Source organism: Saccopteryx bilineata, chromosome 2, assembly GCF_036850765.1.
Source record: "Saccopteryx bilineata isolate mSacBil1 chromosome 2, mSacBil1_pri_phased_curated, whole genome shotgun sequence".
NCBI classification, from domain to species: domain Eukaryota; kingdom Metazoa; phylum Chordata; class Mammalia; order Chiroptera; family Emballonuridae; genus Saccopteryx; species Saccopteryx bilineata.
In genome coordinates this window covers 95,571,990-95,593,954 of record NC_089491.1, presented here as the reverse complement: position 1 = coordinate 95,593,954, position 21,965 = coordinate 95,571,990, and the positions used below count along the sequence as shown (strand labels likewise).

The window sequence follows — 21,965 nt, the reverse complement described above, 5'->3', positions numbered from 1 at the left end:
GTACCGGCAGAAATGTAGTCAGCCAGTCAGGGCATGGGGCTAGCTTCAGAGCTCTTCTAATTAGATGCCTACAACAACTCAGTGACATATGTAGGGTTACTTTCAACTAAAATAAATTATTTTTAAAATCACTCGGTAAGTAGTAGAGCACTTCCGATTCCTAAATTTTGTTTAGCATTCACCACAGTCTAAAGAATTTGCCTAACCAGGGACTATAGTGAGCAGTCAAAGAGACAGGGGAATTCTTTTTTCTTTTTTTGGTTTTATAATGTTTGTCACCAGATTTTTATTATTAATATTAAAAAGTTAATTTTTTAAAATAGTTGAACTTTAGCAGCTTTGTAAGAAAAGTTAGAGGTGTCTAGGATTGCTATCAATTTTCAGTCTTGTGTTATTGGGAAACAAGTGCTTTGCTTAGTACGTCTGTCTGGGCTCCGTTTTTATGTTTATTTTAGAAGAAAACTGTTGCACAATATATTATTTCTTGGCATCATTCAGCATAGGTGATGTGTGCAGTTTTTGTGTACACATATTCATATTTAAGTTTTTTTGCATAAAATAAATGCTTCTACATGTTGAAAGAAAGAAAAAAACAAGTGTGTAGGTGAGTTTATTCTCTTCTGTCTTTAAACTACTCGTAGTACTTCTCTGTGAAATTTCTTTGTAATAAATGAAACTCCAAGTCCATCATAGTATCCTCTAAACAACCAACCACAGCATCAAATTCTGCATCAGAAGCAGAAGAGAAAAATGTCACCAAGGATGTCCATCTTTAGCTCCACAGTCACCCCCAGCAGGGGAGCAGTCCTTTGGCCTCCTACCCCATGCAAAACCCAGGCCCAGCCTCCTTCCTGCTCCGCAGCGCCCCCGCCAGCACCTAACCACCGAGGCCAAACCAGCTCAGAGTCAGCGCCCACCCAACACTTGGGGCTCAGACTCCCTCACTGCAGCCAAGCACTGGCTACGTGTCTATGCCCAGGCCAGTGTCTGCATGCCTCAGTCTCTCCTAGGAGTTTTATGGTTTTAATTCTTACATTTAAGTCTTTAGTCCAGTTTGCATTTAATTTTGTGTGTAGTATATAAGTAGATAGTCTAGTTTCATTTTTTGCACAAACCTGTCCAGTTTTCCCAGCACCATTTATTAAAGAGACTGTTTTTATCCCATTGTCTATCCTTGCCTCCTTTGTTGTAGATTAATTTATCATATAGGCACATGGTGTTTTTTCCTTCTGGGCTTTCTATTCTGTTTCCTTGACCCAAGTATCTGTATTTATGCCAGTACCATGTTGATTTTTTTTTTATTTAGTGTGTAACATGATTTCCAGTGTCCCACTCAATATAACACCCTCTACACACCACGCCATGCCCCCCATCCTAGGACAGGGGAATTCTGAGTTTTTCATTATCTGTAGCAGACACATCCATGTGCACACAGTCACACACAAACCGTAAAAGACCCACGCTAGTCCAGTGGCTCTAGGAATGATTGCGACAGGCACCCAAACAGTAACAATAAAATAAAATCCTCCTTTCTGGGGCTGGGCTGGGCAAGTACTTTAAATCTGGTTTCAAGCTGGATAGAGAGGAAATGCTCCATTGTTAGGCAGATAAAATGTATTATGCTCACTTTGTTAAAGATGGCTCCGCTGCCCACGAGAGGCTGTCGCCCAGGTGATATTAATGTGTGTTGAGAATCCTTGTAGCCTGGGGCTTGGTTTTGGGATTAAGCCTTTCCCACCCTTTTTGATGTGGGGTGGTACAATCCAATCATGCCTCAGAGAAGTGACTTTGTATTAGAGACTTCCCTATTTCGTATATTGGATTAGAGGTTTGGATTTCTACACTATAAAATGGGGACAAAACGGGAGCTTGTGCTCTTGGTTCCTGAGATTATCATTAGAAGAGAGAGCAGACCTGACCAGGTGGTGGCGCAGTGGATAGAGCGTCGGACTGGGATGCGGAAGGACCCAGGTTCGAGACCCCGAGGTCACCAGCTTGAGCGCTGGCTCATCTGGCTTGAGCAAAGAGTTCACCAGCTTGGACCCAAGGTCGCTGGCCCCAGCAGGGGGTTACTCGGTCTGCTGAAGGCCCATGGTCAAGGCACATGTGAGAAAGCAATCAATGAACAACTAAGAAGTCGCAACGCGCAACGAGAAACTGATGATTGATGCTTCTCATCTCTCTCCGTTCCTGTCTGTCTGTCCCTGTCTATCCCTCTCTCTGACTCACTCTCTGTCTCTGTAAAATAAATAAATAAATAAAACTTATTAAAAAAAAAAAAAGAAGAGAGAGCAGAGGAGAGCAGAGAAAGGCCACGTGGAGGAGGCCAGGAGAAGCAGCCAAGATGGCGGAGTGCTGAGTGAGATGCCAGTTTGTGTAGAGTTTGTATCTGGGATAAGGAAGGAGATGGGGAACAGAGGTGAATAAGTCTGGTGAGCTAGAAACCTTTGATTCTAGGAAACTCGGATAAATCAGTGGCTTTGTGAGCATTGAATGTGAATGGGTTTTGGAGCCCAGTGTGTATTTTTGCTTGCCCGCCGAGTGCAAGCTAGAATTAAAGACTATGGCCCACCAGTTTGTGGCTCCGTTGTTTCTTTGCCGACTGTCCGAATCCAGTGCGAACCTGCACGGGCCAGGCGGCAGCTGTGATAGTGGGCCTGGCCGTGCCTGCTGGCTTTACATCCATCTTTGTGGATTGGAGGTCTTTGTGGAACACCTTGGATATAAAGGTCTGTTAGACATTGTCTCATGCCTCCAGGAAAGGAACACTGCCTTTCTTGAGCTTTGACTCAGATCCCTAGAGTATAAGTCCCTCTGCTCCCAAACAAGCCTCAGGAAGCCTCTTAGGATGAGGGAATGAGGAAAAGCAAGCTGTTTCTCCCCAGCCACCAACACCCTGAATGCCAGCCGCTCATGTTTGACCCAAACTGCTGAGGACTCCGGAGTTACTCAGCTCGGGAATACCCCGAAAGCAGCAAGACAGTGAGAGTGGGAGGCAAAATCCACTCAAAGCAAGCCAGTTTTTGTTCATAACCACTGCCCACATGCCTGATAAGGCACAAGACCCAGGGAAAAGGTGGCCGGCACGAAGGTTTCGGTGAGGAGTTGCTAAGACTTGTGGTGCGATGGCTGGATAGTGTTCAAACCCACCTCCCACTGAAAACAGCCAGAAACTGATCAATTTTTTTCACCTTTTAAAAACTTCAAAGAATTGATCCTTATCACACCAAATCTAAATGAAACCACAAACCCAAAGAGATAGCCGTGATCTGAAGCTCTTTTCCCTGGGGTTTTGCTGAACTTGGCACATTTGAGCTCATTTTAAAGCCTTGCGGAACTCTTGGGAATAAAGACGGCACCTCAGGCCCCTTCTTCCAGGTGGAACTCCAATATCACAGTGTGACCAAGGCTGCCCCACCTCCGGCAGAGAAAAGCCGGCTGGGTACGAGCAGGGGAGGGAGAATCTTCCTGTTGTTGCACCAACAAGCTGACTCTCACTGGTGTTTACAGCCAAACATACAAAACCTCAAGCTGTGAACTTAGTTAAAAGTGTTCTAGATGGACAGAGGCCTCAGGAGCAGAAGAAAGGTCAGATGCTCCCTGAAGACATGCCTCATTCGAAGACACAAATAATCCCTACAAATAAGAGACAAGTTGGTAGAGCACTGCTGTGGCACGTGAACGTCCTGGGTTCGATTCCTGGTCAGGGCACAGCAGAGAAGCGACCGTCCGCTTCTCCACCCCTCCCTATTCTCTCTCTCTCCCTCTCTCTTCCTCTCCCACAGCCACGGCTCAATTGGTTGAGTGCATTGGCACCGGGCACTGAGGCACTCCACCTAGGCACTAAAAATAGCTCATTTGCAAGTATGGCCACAGAGAGGCAGAGCTTTGGCCCCAGACAGGGCTTGCCGGGTGGGTCTCGGTTCGGGGAGCATGCGGGAGGCTGTCTATCTTTCCTTCTCTTTCTTGGAAAAGAAGAATAAATAAATAAGCGACAAGTGAGGGAGTGAAAAATTACCAAGCAGATCAGGAAAGGGCATTGTGAGTGAGAATCAGAGAAACAAATAAGGTGCCACGCTCTCGCTTACAGCTTCCAGGGTCTGTTACAGAAGAACCACCAGGGACCATAGGTGACCACACCAAGACGTGAAAACATTTTAGCAAAAAGAAAACAGAGCATTAGAACCGGGGGCTGTCCCCCAACACGCAGGAACACACTAGCCGACTGGAAGCTTAGTTCGCTGACATTGAACATGGCTGGGAAATCGAGGCTGTGCTTTGGGGTGGCTCTTCTGTCCTTTCCCTCGTTCCTCGTTGTTTTCACTCAGACCCGGATCCGAATCAGAGGAGAAGCTACCGCACTCCTTACATTTCTAACTGGGGGGCCCTCTGCTGCTCCCTGAATAATCAGCCTACTTCCCCTCATTAAGGAGCCTGCAGGACCTGGTCTTAGTGTTTCCAAATACCTGGAGAATGCCCCTAACTCATGATACCCTCAAAATTAATCTGGCTGAAGCTCATTCCATGGGAACTAGTGAATTTCCTGCTAACCTGACCAGTTTGGCTAAGGATGATCCAAAATCATCCTTGCCTGCATCAAGGTCTCTGCACTCCTTCCTGAATGACCATTTCCACTTCAGTACCAGTGCCCGTAATCCTATGAGGTCCGACTCACAGTCCTTCTATTATCCTGACTCCTATAAATTTCACCAGTACTCGAGTTAATCACCCACAGCACCACCACCCCCTGCCCTGCCAGAGCCAAGAGGGCTCCCGGTCGCCCTCTGCCAGCTGTGCGCTGCAGCCCAGTGGCCACCTGGGGCTCACTGTGGGCTCCACAGGCCTGAGCATCAGTGACTTTCCTCTCATGTCTCTATATACTGACTCCACACAGCCTGACTTCCTGGCCTGTCTCCATAACACCGGCTCTTCCAGGGGCCTCTGTACCCAGTTCTCTGACCTCTGACCTGAGACCTGAGTGCCAAGCAGCAGCAGCTGTGCATAATTGGAGGCAGGAACATTCCAGGCAGAATGGGAAGTAGGTGCACAGGTCCCGAGGTGGCTTAGCAGGTCCCAGGGACATAAAGGAGGCCAGTGCTTGATGGAGGTGACTGAGTCAGGCCAGGGTGGCAGGGGAACAGGATACAATACTAAATAAACATGCGTGTCACTACATAGCTCGGGATTGGTACTGGCATCTTCCCAGTAAAACTGTCCAATAGTATCCAAACACTCCCAAACTTCTTGCCTCAAAAGAACGGTCCAATGTGGCATGACGGCGCAGGGCTAACAGACAAGGAAAGCAATTACGCCACCCTGACCCCGTGGAAGCTGGCCGAGGGTTACAAGCAGTGCAATGGCTAGTCTGAATCACGTTTTTAAAAACTCATTTAGGCTAGTGTGTGATGAATGCACTGTCAGAGAGTGAGGTTCAAAGGAGGCTGCTGCTTAGCAAGGTGGGCCAGGACAGTGGCTTGGACCAGAACAGCAGCTCGGGCCAGGACGGTGGCCCTGGCAGCACTTGAACTAGAGAGAAATGAGCGAACAGGGATGCACGTCAAATGCACAGCTCACTGGACTTGATGATGAACGGTGTATGTCACAGTGTCCCGTCCACATGCCTGCCCCTCAGAACTCACTCTGTCCCCAAGAGCCTCAGAGGTCACTCTGCCACGTACTGGCAGCAGGCAGGAAGGTGGGGAGTTACCACATCTCAGCCATCCTCTCTAATATCCCCGAGTCAGTGACTCTCAAGTGTTACGTGTCAGTCCCCTGGCTGCCTTGCACCTTGGGTGGGCCAATTCTGAGCAGCAAGTTTCTCTGACTTTTCCCATGGGACTGTGCTCCCATCTCCCACGGCACTAACCAGCTCAGTGCTCACCTGCTATTGGCCACCTTGTCCTCTTTCCTCTCCCGTCCCTCCAGGAGGGCGGGCAGGAAGTTCCAAGCTCCCTGGTGGCATTCGTGGACACAAGGTTGGCCAAGGCCCTTCTGTAGCCCTCAAGTATGAGGGCCCATGTTTTCTGAGAGGCTGCCTTCATTCTCTTCTTCTCCACATGAAGGAAGGCTTCAGGGGGCTGAGTTCTAAGGAGCTAAAACAGGGGTCCCCAAACTTTTTTACACAGGGGGCCAGTTCACTGTCTCTCAGACCATTGGAGGGCTGGACTATAAAAAAAACTATGAACAAATTCCTATGCACACTGCACATATATTATTTTAAAGTAAAAAAGCAAAACGGGAACAAATACAATATTTAAAATAAAGAACAAGTAAATTTAAATCAACAAACTGACCAATATTTCAATGGTGACTATGCTTCTCTCACTGACCACCAATGAAAGAGGTACCCTTCCAGAAGTGCCGCGGGGGCCGGATAAATGGCCTCAGGGGGCTGCATGTGGCCCGCGGGCCGTAGTTTGGGGACCCCTGAGCTAAAAGGTTTCACCTACTCAAAACATCCCCATCCTCCCAGGGCCTGGCCTAAACATTGATTAGAATCACACCTGTGCTTCAGGCAGTGCCTACTATGCCCCCAGGGGAATGGCAGGAGGAGAGGGGATAGTGCCGGAGCCATGGTCTCTGGCTTGAGAGTATTTGCAGCCAAAGGGCACAGAGATGCCAGTGAAAGTTGGGAGAGGAAGTGTTCACTGTGAGGGGTGTTTTTCCCCCCTCCTTGACTCCACTTATGAAGTTATCTAAATGTACCAGGTGTATGAGAAATAGGATATTCACAAGATACTGACTGAACTTGAACGGGAAAGCTGTAACCTGACCTTGGAGAGACCTGGCAGACACCGTGTAACCAAGGTACAAAAGTCACTTCAGTAACAGCACAGAAGGGCATTAGTGCCTCCTGACAGGATGTCCTGTGGGATTCTGCCCAGACTAATCCTGAAAGAAGGTCCGACAAGCCCAGAGTTGGGGGATTCCTGGAGAGTAGCTGGCTTCGACTCTTCAGAAATATCTAGGTCATGAAGACAAGCCAGATAGGGAGTGGCTCCAGGTTAGAGACTGAGGACCCAACCAGGAGCCCAACGTGCGCTCCCAAAAAGAACATCGTTGGGGCAATGATGAGGGAAACATGAGCGCAGCCTGAACATAACACAGTGTCCAGAGTGACTTCCTGACCAGATCATCAGCCGGGGCCTGGTTTTATATGCAGACTGAAGCCCTGAGCACTGAAGGGGAGTCGTGCCTGCGCCTCACTCACAAATGCTATTTTTGAGCGGCTCTGCAAGAAGGGTGTGTGGGAACTCTTTGTAAGATCCTTCCACATTTCTAGAATCCAAAGTTTAAAAAGTAAAAGTGTATTAACTTCATAATAAAACAAAACTTTTCGGAAAGAAAACGAGTCCGTATTCACAGCCTGTGCTGCAAAGTCACAGGCTAAGTGTTTGCGGTCAGCTAAGTTCCCAGCAGCTGGAGAAGAGTGAGGAGCGTGAACCCAGCCCTCCCTCCAGCTGTCAGTGGCAGACACGCACAGAGGGGGCTTCCGGGGGCTGGACTGAGGGACACATGCTGATAAGGCCTTCAGGTCACCCTCCCCGCCTCCGGCCCCCCAGCTAGCAGAGAGGAAGCCAGCCCCTCTGAGCTCTGTCCCACCTCAGCCAGAACTGTGTCAGTTTCCTAGGAGTTGAAAGCAGCCCCTGGCAGGGTGCCTTCCAGCGTGGGGCACCGCTGGCCCATCCCGGGGAGACCGGGAAGGTCACAGCCAACGTCTCCTTCAGAGTGACAGGGATGGCATTCTGTTAGGATTGGTTCAGGACACCAGAATTGTGTGTGTGTGCGTGTGTGTGTGTGTGTGCGCGTGTGTGTTGGGATGGGGGAGTGGGAGGTCCTAGACTTATCAGGGGATCTCTTTGTAAATTGTATCTATGTCTGACCACTGTACAATGAAAACTAATGTAATATCAAATGTCAACTGTCATTGAAAAATTCTTTAAAATTAAAATATAAACAACATCACTCATTGAAAAGATAAGCTGCAAAACCAACCAGTGACCTAAACTAGTGTCTCTCCCAGCAAGCCCAGTGCAGAGCAGGCTGGGGAGAATGTGTCCTTTGCCAACCTCTGGGGAATGCCCACCAGGCCTGGGTAGAGGCTGCAGCCCCTTCAGTGACCACTGACCTCAGACACTGCTTCTCTGGGGACCAAACTCTCCCTAACAGCCAGGAAAGTCTTTTCCTGCCCAGATGACCACACAATGACTAGCTGTCCCAAGGAAGTGATACTTTGAAACCCTGTCCAGCCCAGGTCTGTGCCTGGTATCCTATTAAGTGGCTAGAGCTAGACCTGTGGTGGACCCTGGCCAGACAGGCCCCAGCTGAATCCACAGGAGCAGAAGCCATGTTCACAAGAGATGCAAGATGCTGCGCTTCCCCACTTTAACTGGGGGGAGGGGCGTCCTCTTTATCTAGCCCCCTGTTGTTATTGTTTTTAACTTCTGGAAGATGCACTAATGAATCAAACTCATTCTAATGCTTCACTATCACACTGAGAAAGTGGAATTGAGTGAACTGTGAGGTCTTGCGTCTGGAGCACTAGCACAGAGGCACAGTGCCCTCGTGTGGCGGCTGAGGGCGCGACATGGGGGGCGGGAGCTCCCTCTGGGGCTGCTCACTCACCACCTCTGCTTCCCCGAGGTGTGGAAGTTAAACTACAATGTGGCTCGACTGCATTGCAACTAAAGACTGGGGTGTGAGCATCTGGTGGGTCTGAGGCTGGGAAGGAGAACATTCCAAACAGCGAATTAAAACCTTAGGTTTAAGGTCGGGCTCTGGAACTCTGGCAAGGTACTGGGAATCTGTTCTCTGCAAAGGGAGGGGGAAATTTTAAAGTCGCACGGCTTTCATCACAAAGTTGTTATAAAGATTATATGAAGAAACGTGTGTGATGTGATCCAGTCGTGACCACTCCCTACACACATGGACACAGAAGGCTAGTAACTACCCGGATTCAAAGGGATTTTAAACAAAACTCTGTTTCTTCTAATGGCCTCCAACACATTGGATCCCACCCACCTCCATGAGGCTCAAGAATGGCGCGGGTGCACTGTGGGTTTTCAAAATGCAGCCTGGTGAAATCTCAGCACAGAATCGGTCCTTCATCTGGTCCGCGAGGCAGGCCTAGCCCCTGTGGGGCGTTTATGTCACTGGGTCCTGTGCCCCATCGCGGTCCTCCTGTAAGTGGCCTTCCTGCACTTGACTCAGCTCTGCTGTGCTCTTGACTTCTGCTGTGGGAAGCTGTGCCCCAGGTCAAAGCATTCTCTCCCCAGGTCAAAGCATTCTCCCCATCCACATTCACACATTCACACAACTGCCAGCAGCCTCAGGCTCCTCACTGCCCATCCCCAGGGTCCTGAAAGAGAACTCGAAATACCCTGCTCATCTTCTAGAGCCAGGCCACCGGGTCACTGAATGGACCATACCCAGGTACCAGGAAAGAGTGTGAGTTTGCATTAAAGGGCTTGTGCCTTTCCACAGGGCCATGAGCCAAACAGTGCGGTCACTTGGGCTAAAAAGAGGTGGAAGGTGGGAGGACTGAAGGCCACACCCCTTTCTTGGATGCTGAGTTCCAGGAACTAGGAAGGAATCCTGAAGCAGAGCAGAGCTTCGGGCCCGTGCAAGGTGGGGCTCGGCTACACCTCACAAAAGTTCTGTGAGCCTCTGGGCCAGACACCCTTTCCTGGACGCAGATGGCATCCTGGGGCCAGTGTTAGCATTGACAGCTGGGAGCAGGGTGGGCCAGTCCTCCGGCGCCCCCTAGTGGAGCAGGCGGGTGTATTCTCAAACAGCCAGGAAGGTGAGGACAGACTGGCGCTCTCAGCCTCTCTGAACCAGACCTGAACCCTAGGCTTCTTGCTCTTGGTATGTGCTCACTGGGGGCTCACTGTGGTATGTGCTCACCCAAGATAGAAGATTCCAATTCATCAAGAACTACTTTTCTTAAATCCCATTCTTTCCATAACTTTTTTGCTCACAGCAAAATATGAGCAAGCTCTTCTGTACATTAACAGTGGCTGACTTTTATTGGAATTTCATGTAAAAGAAACACCTAGAGCCAAGGCCACTAAGGCCATGAACTTGATAATGAATACTCCTTAAATTTTGCACCCGAGACATCTCACTTGACTCACGTGAGCCCCAGACCCGTTTTTCACCTCCTTTAAATCTCCAGCAGACTCACTGATGCTGACACCTCTTCCCTGTCGTGCTTGTCACAACGGTGATTCTACCTTTGTTTCTACGGCGAATTGGTTCTCTGTCTCCTCAGTTGGCCCATTGGCTCCAGGACAGCTCCATGGATCGCCAGTGCCTTGCACACTGCTGGTATACAGTAGATACATAATAAGTACTTGTTGGTTGAGTGGAAGGGGGTAAAAAACTCAGCAAGATGACAAAACTTCTGGAGTAGGGTCAGAGTCACCAGAGTAGGGTTCCTGAAGAGTAGAGGATTCTAACGGCCTCCCAAAAGATGTTATCCAAAATATACTAACCCAGAGAGAAAGGTCTAGATTCTAGAAGTTTCCTCTGATATATTTCTCCACCCAGCAAGTCTTTATACAGTATATGCTGTGTACACGAAGTCCTATTCAGGTAATAAAGTTGGGGCAGAGGGGCTCAGTTTCTGCCTTAAGGGGAAAAAAGCCAAGTGCATAAAATGTCTAACTACAGAGCAGGTAGTAAGGGGAGGGGGGGGGAGAAGATAATGTTCGTTGGGTGCCTCTCAAGAGCCAGATACCAGAGATCTCACCTGCCTGTGTTATTTCACAAGAACCCCAAGTGCTACATCCTTTTGTCTTCATTCTGCAGGTAAGAAACTAACTATAAGAGATTAAATAAAGGCCCTGGCCGGTTGGCTCAGCGGTAGAGCGTCGGCCTAGCGTGCGGAGGACCCGGGTTCGATTCCCGGCCAGGGCACATAGGAGAAGCGCCCATTTGCTTCTCCACCCCTCCGCCGCGCCTTCCTCTCTGTCTCTCTCTTCCCCTCCCGCAGCCAAGGCTCCATTGGAGCAAAGATGGCCCGGGCGCTGGGGATGGCTCTGTGGCCTCTACCCCAGGTGCTAGAGTGGCTCTGGTCGCAACATGGCGACACCCAGGAGGGTCGCAACATGGCGACGCCCAGGATGGGCAGAGCATCGCCCCCTGGTGGGCAGAGCGTCGCCCCCTGGTGGGCGTGCCGGGTGGATCCCGGTCGGGTGCATGCGGGAGTCTGTCTGACTGTCTCTCCCTGTTTCCAGCTTCAGAAAAATGCAAAATAAATAAATAAATAAATAAATAAATAAAAATTTAAAAAAAGAGATTAAATAGGCCCTGGCCAGTGGCTCAGTGGATAGAGCATCGGCCCAGCGAGTGGAGGTCCCAGGTTTGATTCCCGATCAGGGCACACAGGAGAAGTGACCATCTACTTCTCTCTCCCTCCCCCTCCTTCTTCTCTCTCTCTTACCCTCCTGCAGCCAGTGGCTCAACTGGTTTGAGTGATGGCCTCAGGTACTGAGGATAACTCCTTGGTCTGAGCATCAGCCTCAGGAGCTAAAAATGACTCTCAGGGCACATGCGCGAGTCCAGCTCACTATCTCCCCTCCTATCACTTAAAAAAAAAAAAAAAAGAAACCTCAGATCTCACAAAAATAATGCAGCTGGGACTCTCACATACTGTTGGTGGGAAATAAAATGGGATAACTGCTTTAGAAAACAGTTTGTTAGTTCCTTATATATAAACATATACCTATCATATGACCCAGCCACTCTACTCCTAGGTATTTGCCCAAGAGAAATGAAAATATATGTTTATACAGAGATTGAACATGAATGCTCATAATAGCTTCATTTGTAATAGCCCCAAACTGAAAACATCCAAATATCCATCCATAGATGAATGAATAAATACATTGTTGTACAGCCAACCCATGGAATACTACTCAGCAGTAAAAGAAATCATCTATATGCACAACAACATGAATAAATTTTAGAATAATTATGTTGCATGGAAAAAGCCCTACCAAAAAGGAGTACATATATACTGTATGATTCCATTTATATTAATTTTTAGAGAATGGACATTAATCTACAATGATAGAAGTCAGATCAATGGTTTCTAGGGTTTGGGATAGAGCTCAAGGAAGTTTGGGGAGCCTCCTTTGCTAGAGTGATCACAACAAAATACCACAGCCTGGGTGGCTTAAACACTTGGTGATCTCCCATTCCCATCCAGATGGCTGCCCCTAAAAAAAAGCTTTTTCTCCTCTTTAGGAATCAACTCATGCCTTAGTCAGTAACTGACACTCCTACCACTAGTCTGGACACAGTGATTCATGACCATAAGTCTTCTGGGAAACAAAACATCCTTCCTCATCTACTTGATGTTGCCACCATCAGTTTAGTCTTGCTGAACATGTGCCCATTGACCACTAGGTGGAGTACTAGCTGGATCTTTACAGATCCCTCTCAGCTACAGAAAACTTCCCGGCATGCCTTGTGTTATCGTTCTGGAGGTGTTCAGGAAAGCAGCTTCAAATTCACAACAGTGTTGTGATGGTTCTGTTCTTGGTTCTAACACGGTAGAACTTAGGCAGTCTACTTATCTTCCTTGAGCTTCAGTTTTCTTATCTATAAATGCAATACAATGAGATCTTTGGGACTGGCTGCCCTAAAATCTGATGCTGTCAGTGTAGCAGCTCCCTCTCCCTCAGCTACTCCTGTTACTTTCACACTGTTGACCTCGTCTATTGACATCTCTTGATATGCATTACTGTTCTTTTATTTTGCTACTGTGGGAGTAGTCAAGAGGTCAGGTTCGGATCATACCAATCAGGTCATTACAATCACCACCTACTTGTCAGTCACTAGGCTTAAAATAAATTGCACACATCCCATATCGTGGGCTAAAGAACAGGATTTACTTACTGGGTGTCTTAGTCTGCTTAGCTTCCATACAAAATACCACACACTGGGCGGCTTAAACAACAGAATATTTGTCACAGTTCAAGAGGCTAGGAGTCCAAGATCAAGGTGTGAGCAGGTTTGGTTTCTTCTGGGGCCTCTCTTCTTGGCCTGCAGATGGCTTCCTTTCCCCTGTTTCTTCACATGGCCTTTCCCTGTGTGTGAGCACCCTGGTGTCTCTCTGTCTTGTCCAATTTCCTCTTCTGGGAGGATACCAGTCAGATTAGATTGGGACTTACCCTAATGGCCTCATTTTCACTTAATCACCCCTTTAAAGATCTCATCTCCAAACACAGTCACATTCTCAGGTCCTGGGGGTTAGAATTTCCTAACCCATATGAAACGTGGGGAGGCACCATGGTTCCGTTCTTGGTTCTAACACTTAGGGTAGAATTTAGGCAGTGGAAAGAGAGAACTCGTTCCACTAGCAAAACTCGATAGGAAAAATCAACATTATTCTTATGAGATGGGCTCCGGGGCCAGGACTCTGTACTGGAGACATAATGTGCATTTGCATTCCAGAGGTAGGTTTCCAAACCCCATTGTTCTCTGTTGTAAGGAAAGCGCCAGAGGAACCAGGCCAGAAAAGAAATGTGCAAACCACGTGGACACAAGTCTAGATTTGGGTGCCAGCAGTTTAAGAGTTATCAGGGAAAACCAACCACCCAGCACCTAGGGGCAGTCACAGCCCTTCCCATCGGAGAAGAGGCCAAGGATCCTATAGGAGACTGAGCCTCATGCTGGGAAGAGTGAGGGGCCAGAGAGGTCATTGTCCAAGTAAAGCAGAGCAGAGTCCCAGGGTCATTTTGAACCATTCTGCAACCTGTACCAGATGGAAGAGGAGCATGGAAGATCCTGGAGATCTTGCACTTTCTTTTATTTCCCTTAATCCTCCTGGCTGGGTGGGAGTCACTGGTTGGCATTGCAAATGTCCTCATTCATCTTATAGAACAATATCCTTTAGACCTGACTGAAATAAAATAAATTAGAATGAAAAGAATAGGGTCTGTTAAGTGGAAAATAAATAAATAAATAAAACTGGCTAAGCTAGTGGTTCATACTTTAGGTTATTATTTAACAAGCAGGGAAGAATCAGGCAAACAGAAAAGAGAAAAATGTTGATGAGTTAATAGGTCTGTATTAAGCTGACTGTCTCAACTAAGAATCATCTCCAGGCTCTGGCTGGTGGCTCAGTAGATAGAGCATTGGCCAAGCATATAGACCTCCCAGATTTGATTCCCAATCAGGACACACAAAAGAAGCAACCATCAGCTTCTCTCCCCCCGCCCCTTCCTCTTCTTTCCCTTTTTCCCTCCTGCCGTTTTGTTTGATTCGAGCATTGGCCTTGGGCACTGAGGATAACTCAGTTGCCCTGTCAGCCTTAGGCACTAAGGATAGCTTGTTTGATTCGAGCATCGGCCCCAGACAGCGGTTGCCAGGTGCATGCAGGAGTCTGTTTCACTATCTCCTCTCCTCTCCCAAAGAAAACAAAAAAGAAAAGAATCATCTCCAAAAAATATACTGGTCTCATAGTTTTAGAGATAAGTTTTTTAAAATCTTTGAGGAACTAGAAAATGTCTTTGTTGTGTAAACTGTTTTGTAGAATATAAACAAATGAAAACTTCCAAGTCCATTTTACAGGATTAACACAACCCTGATGCCATGGTTGGTGGAGGGGGAACTAGCAGGTGTGTTCTGCACAGCCAGTGAGATATAAAGACACTAGGGCATGGAGTCATGAAGTCATATGAAGAAGGGATTCTAAGAAGAGTCAGTGAGTGACCAAAATAAGAGTCAAACAGTGACCTCTAGATTGGCAACATAGAATCATTGCTGACCTTAACAATCACGGTCTGAGTGAACAGGTGAGAACAGAGGCTGATGGGAGTGGGTTGAAGATAGCATGTGAAGTGAGGAGATGGAGACAGTGACAAAGAAAACTCTTTCATGGAGAAGCTCTGTGAAAGGGGACAGAGGGAGGACACAAAAGATGGAGAATGACAAAGAGACGAGGAAGAAATGTTTTTCAATGGCACATACTGGAGCTTGTTTGTATGCTGATGAGAATAATCCAGGAGTGGGAGAGGAACTGGCAGTGAAAAAAGGAGAGGAGATAAAATTACATGCAAGATGGGATGTAAGCCAGAGGACCAGCGGCCTCACATGAGAGCGGGGACCTTCCATCCAGAGCAAAAGGAGGGAAGAAGAGAGTGTGGGCATTTGGCCATATGCAGTTATGGTGTGTATAAAGCTTTTGCTATAAAAGAACATTTATTGAAACATTGTTTATAATAGGAAAAAATAAAAACAAGCAAAATGCCCAATAGAGGCATTGGCTAAATATACCAGAATATTATGCAGCCACTAAAAGTGATGTGATACACCTACAGTTAACATTTTACTAAATGGTAAAGACCTAAGACTGGGTATAAGGCACAGATTTCTGCTCTCATCATTCCTATTCAGCATAGTATTGGTAGGCTAAGCCAATGCCATAAGGCAAGAAAAGGAAATAAAAGGCATACAGACTGGAAAAAAAGAAATAAAACTGCCTTTTTTTTTTTTTTTGCAGATGACATAACTGCCTGTATAGAAAATTTCAAAGAATCTAAAAAAAATCTTACTACTAATAAGTGATTTTAGCAAAGCCATAGGATACAAGGTCAGCACAGAAAAGTTAATTATGCTTTGTATACTAGCAATGGACAATTGAAAAATGAAATTAAAAACACAGTACAATTGGGGAGGGAAGAGAAAGAAGGAGAGAAAACATTACAGAAAATATGACAGAGTCTGTATGCTAAAAACTACAAAACTTCAATGAAAGAAATCAAAGATCTAAATGGAGAGATATCACCTTCACGGATGGTTAAGACGCAACATAGTAAAAATGTCAATACTTCTCAAACTGATCTATAGGTTTTACACAATTCCTATGAAAAATCCTAGCAGGATTCTTTGCAGACATAGACAAGCTATATAGCTAATATTCATATGGAAAGGCAAAGTAATGAAATCACTAAAATGGTGTTTTTAAAGAATTACCTGATTTTAAACTTACTATAGCAACAGCAGTAAAATAATGTGCTTTGGTGGGGGAATAGACATGAATCGATGGAACAGAATAGAAGGTTCAGTAATGACCCACACCAGGATGACAGACTGACTTTTGACAAAGATATAACAGCAACTCAGTGGAAAAGGGATTGTTTTTTCATCAGATGGTATTTGGACAATTGGAAATTCATAAACAAAAGCATGAACTTCAACCTAAACTTTACACATTATACAAAAATTAACTAGCCTGACCTGTGGTGGCGCAGTAGATAAAGCATTGACCTGAAATGCTGAGGTTGCCGGTTCAAAACCCTGGGCTTACCTGGTCAAGGCACATACGGGAGTTGATGCTTCCTGCTCCTCCCCACCTTCTCTTTCTCTCTCTCTCTCTCTAAAAATGAATAAATAAAATCTAAAAAATATTTTTAAAAATTAACTAAAAATGAATCATAGATCATAATCTAAAACTTTCATAGGACCTATGATTAGGCAAAATATATATATTAGATATCACGCCAAAGGCACAACCTGTAAAAAAAATTTTTGATCATTTGAGGTTCACCAAAACTAAAATGTCTGTTCAGAAAAAGACCTGTTAAAAGGATAAAATTGCAAATCATATCAGCAAAAATCAAAGTGTTTATATGCAGAATACATAGAAAACTCTTCAGGCTCTATAATAAGAAAGTAAAATATCCAATTAAAAAATTGGTAAAAGACTGGGACAGATACTTCACCAAAGAAGATATATGGATGGCAAAAAAAAAAGTTTAGAAAAAGATATTCAATACCATTTATTTGTAATGAACAGAAGTAACTCTACACTGGGTCAAACAAACAAACCAATAAAAGAACAATGCGTTTTCTACATATTCACTGAGACACTCCCTGCAGAAGCTCTGAGTTGCCAAGTAAGGAGATTTCTCTCTATAAGAAGTCCAAAACACATGGAAAAGCTTCAGTTGACAGCCCCAAGTGAGGTCCCAGCCAGTAGCTCACATCAATTTCCAAATGTGAAATAAAGAGACCTTCAGACAATTCCAGTCCTCAGCCATGGTCACCTCCATCCATCAAGCCTTCCCCACTGAGGATCCCTGCATCTTGAAGCAGACGTAAGCCTTTTCCTCTATACCCGGTCCACATCCACCACCTGCAGAAGCCATGACCATAATAAAATAGTTGCACTAAGCTGTTAAATGTGGGAGTACTGATGAGTACTCCAATAATAGTAACCAGAGCAAACTGGCCTTCTTAGTTCTCTCTGCAAAACGAGCTGATAGCAAACCGGTAAGTGTGCTCATAAAAATCTACTACCAAGTATGAAGATCCCCATCTCTGCTACGTACTCTTCCATTTCTTCCCACCAGTTGAGTTCTGTGCTCATGAAGAGGCAGTGTGGTATTCCCAAACCTGTTTATGTCAGTTATAGTTGTTACATTTACATGATTGAACTAAAAATTATATAAATCAATACAATCTTGGTATGATTTAGAAAGTTATTATTATAAAAGATAAAGCGAATGCTTTGGAAAGAATCAATAAAGGCAAATTGATAAAAATAATTATAGCAGAATTAGATGTGGACAAGAAAACTGTAAGAAATTGTTGGGGAGGATTTTGAAAATCCAAAAAGATTCAAATTGCTTTTAAATGTCTTTAAGTTCTTATTTCTTATTCCTTTATGTTTTAAGTTAAAATAAAATATTTAATACACCTACCCTTTGACCCAGTAAATTCACTCCTGGGTATAAACCTAAGAGAAATGAAAACATATGTACACAAAAATCCTTAGGCAAAGACATTCATAGCAGCTTTTGTCATGATAACCCGAACTGGAAAACCAACTGTCCATCAAAAGGAGAATGAATAAACAAGTTGAGAGATATTCCTCCATGAAATAATACTCAACAGCAAAAAGTAATGAATGCAACAACATGAGTGAATCCCACAGATACTGAGTGAAAAGAAACATTAAAAGAACCCATACTGTATGGTTTCATTTATATAAAATTCTACCACAGGCACAACTAATCTATAGTGATAGAGCTCAGGAAATGCTCGATATGTTGATAGGATTATGGATCACACACCATCTCCATTTGTTCAAATTATACAGTTAAGACCAGTATAATGTATAAGAATTTTGCCTAAAGAAAATGGAATTTTAAGACTTCGGTAGAAGATGAGAAGAAGTTAGAGACAAAGTAAGAATGGCAAATGTTGATAACTGTGGCATAGTATTGTGATGGTACAGTATATACTTGTCTGATTGCTTTGTGTGTGTTTGATATTTTCTATATATAATAATTTGGTAAGTAAAAATGTTTGAGGCATGTGTTATCCTCTATTATTCCCAGATTGAACCAACCTTTTGTTGTTGCTGCTGTTGTTTAACCAACCTTTCTGATGAGCTGCCCAGCTCCATGCCCCCACCCCCACCCCCAGTCGGGACCTCTGACACTCAGATTCCTGCGCACTCTCTGCAGAGGGTGAAGCCACAGCTCTAGCGTGAGGTTGGCACATGAGAACTTTTAAAACCACAGCCAGGACCGGGGTTACTGCTCTTTCCCAGATATTCCAACACTTTAAAAATATCTGCCTTGCTTTATAATTGATTTAGGCATTGGCACCTCATTAAAAGTTTAAGTGAAAGGTGATATGATAGAACAATAACAAACAAACAAAAAAAAACACACATGAATTATTTTTTTATCAGACAGATCTAGGGTCAAATCCCGGGTCTGGCATTTTTAAACCATGGAAATTATGACAATTTCATGTCCCTGAACTTGTGTGTCTTATCTGTAAGAGGAGGGGGAAATGTGCAGACTACTGTCGTCTCCCCATATCTGTTCCCCCTTTTTTCAAGTAATAAAAGTCTTGAGATATGCATACGGTGTTGTGGAATCCAGCCTCCCTCACAACTAGGTGTGGCTGTGTGACTAAGTTCTCTCTGCCTATGAGATTAAAAGCATGTTTTCTGTGATAGCACCTAGAAATCTTCCTTGAAATAGGACCACATGCCGTCTTCGTTCCCCTTTTGCCGCCCTTCTCTTCCATCTGCTGCTCGACATGGAGGTGATGGCTGGAGACCCAGCCACCGTCTTGGAGACCCTAGGAGTGCAGGGCCAGCGGGCAGGAACCTGGGCGCTTCAGAACATCCCTGAGCGGAGCTGCCATTCCTGCTCTGGACCACCTGTCTGCAGACTTCAATGCCAAAGAGAAATAAATGTCCTTCTTTCTTAAGCCATCATCAAAGTGCCTATTACACAATTATGAGTTCACAAGTGAACTTAAACCTAACTATTGTATAATACGTACTTCACAGTGTGCCGTGATGGGTGAAAAGGTACTTGTGTATAACACATGTTAGGTATCAAAAATAGTAGCAAATGATTATTATCATTACATCTGTAGTGATGGTTAATGTCTTGTTGGTTTTCCATAAACCTCTCTGGGCCTAGCAATAAGTAACACATAGTAGGTCGCAACAAATACTAGTGGGAGCGAATTGAATGTCTCAAAGTCCAGTTTTTATTAATTAATGGAAGACATACTGATCCAAAGGGGAATAATTTAAAAGTGTAATGATTTGAATAGGCAGGATTTAACATAATTCTAAAACCAAGAATTAATTGATGGGTGAAAACAGTGTTATACTGAGACAGAAATCCTCATAAAAGAAAGATCAAAGTATCTCAGCATCAGCATTACTGACGTTTGGGGCCAGATGACGCCATCTGAGGCGGAGGCAGGAGCCACGCTGTGCAGTGCGGGATGTTCAGAAGCCTGGTGGCGTCTACCTACAAAAGATGCCAATTGCATCCTCCGTGTCCTGACATGGGATAACCAGAAATGTCTTCAGACATTACAAAGTGTCCCCTCAGGGATGAAATCATACCTTTGGTTGAGATCTACTGTAAAGATGGAGGTATAAATTTATGCAACTTTTCTAGAAACAATGTGGTAATAAGTACTAGGAACTCTAAAAAATGGTTTAGATATTTTCATCCAGAAATCCTACTTCAAGGAGAAAATCAGAAATGTAAAGATGTACACACATCAACAAAAATTGACAACCTCCTTTAAAAATGGGCAGACAATCTGAGTATTCATTTCTCCAAAGAAGATAGAGACACAGCCAACAGGTGCCTGAAAACATGCTGCACATCAGTGGCCATGACCGGAGAGCCGGAAGTCCACACCACAATACAAGAGCACTTCGTGTCCACTAGGATGTTGTGATCAAAAAGACAGACAAAAACAAGTTGGAAAGAAGTCGGAGCCCTCAGACACTGCTGGGAGTAACATCAAAATGGTGTAGCCACTTTGGAAAACATCTTGGCAGTTTAGACATAGAGTTACCATACAACCGAGAAACACCACTCCTAAGTGTACACCCAAGAGAAGTGAAAATATATGTGCGCACCAACTTGGACATGAATGTTCATAGCAGCATTGATCATAATAACCAGTCTACGGCCATACCACCCTGAACGCGCCCGATCTCATCTGATCTCGGAAGCTAAGCAGGGTCGGGCCCGGTTAGTACTTGGATGGGAGATCATAATAACCAAAATAAATGGAAACAACCTAAACCTCCATGAACAAATGAACTGATAAAGGTGGCCTAGCCAAACAATAGAATATTATTCAGCAATACAAAAGAAGGAAGTACAATACTTATACTTCAATATGGGTGAACCTTAAAAACGTTATGCTAAGTGAAAAGAAGCCAATAACAAAAATCCACATCTTACATGTTTCCAGTTATATTAAAGGTCCAGAACAGGTAACTCTATTGAGACATAAAGTCAGTTAGTGGTTGCCTGAGGCTCGGGAGGGGGAGGTAGAATGGGGCGTGATGCCATTGGATATAAGGTTCCCACGTGGGGTGATGAAATGCTCTAAAATTGTTCTAAAATTGATTGTGGCAGGGATTGCACAGTTTCATGGATATAATAAAAATAAAGTGGACACTTTAAGTGGGTGAATTGTATAGTATATGAATTAGTAAGACCACTATAGAAATACTCAAAACAACAACAAAATGATGCACATGCAGTGATGGAGACTGTTGTATGTTATTTATAGGATTTTAAAAATCAGAAAATAGCCAAATGCAAAGCAAAAGGGATGGTAAAATAAATTACATTCAGTCATATGACTAAGTATTAACTAACCATTGTAAGTCATCTTTTAAATACTTATGAACACAAGGCTGTCTCATGCTCTAAGATAACAGGAAAATATATAACAAAATCTGCATTGAGGCACACATGCTCATACACAGAAAATTTATAAAAGAAAATTTGCAGCCGCCTGACTAAGCAGTGGCGCAGTGGATAAAGCATCAGACTGGGATGTGGAGGACCCAGGTTCGAGACCTCGAGGTCACCAGCTTGAGCGCGGGCTCATCTGGTTTGAGCAAAGCTTACCAGCTTGGACCCAAGGTCGCTGGCTCGAGCAAGGGGTCACTCGGTCTGCTGAAGGCCCATGGTCAAGGCACATATGAGAAAGCAATCAATGAACAACTAAGCTGTTGCAATGAAAAACTGATAATTGATGCTTCTCATCTCTCTCCGTTCCTGTCTGTGTGTCCCTATCTATCCCTCTCTCTGACTCTCTCTGTCTCTGTAAAAAAAAAATTTTTTTTCTAAAGAAAATTTGCAGCCAATGAAGAATGGTTAATATTGGATGGTTGGACAAAAGGTGATATTTATTTTCTGCTCTTTCTTTGACAGGTATTATATGTCCTACTGCATTTATGTTTATAATCAATAAATTACTTTTTACAGATTAAGAAAGTTTATTTCCAAAACTTACTTAAAATGAATAGACTATAAGAGCTGAATAGAAAATTACACACTGTGTAGTCAAACTTTTTAATTTTACTGATGAAGTAACCGGAATCCAAAAAGGCTAAGTGCCCTGGACCACTGTCAGCGCTCCCGTCAGAGAATGTG

The 21,965-nt window shown here is 44.7% G+C and overlaps 1 pseudogene; it reads right to left on the bottom strand.

The window, feature by feature from the left end:
• Positions 1-5,417: 5,417 nt before the first annotated feature.
• The window catches only part of LOC136322275 (very-long-chain 3-oxoacyl-CoA reductase-like), a 33,631-nt pseudogene continuing 17,083 nt past the window's right edge, over positions 5,418-21,965 (bottom strand).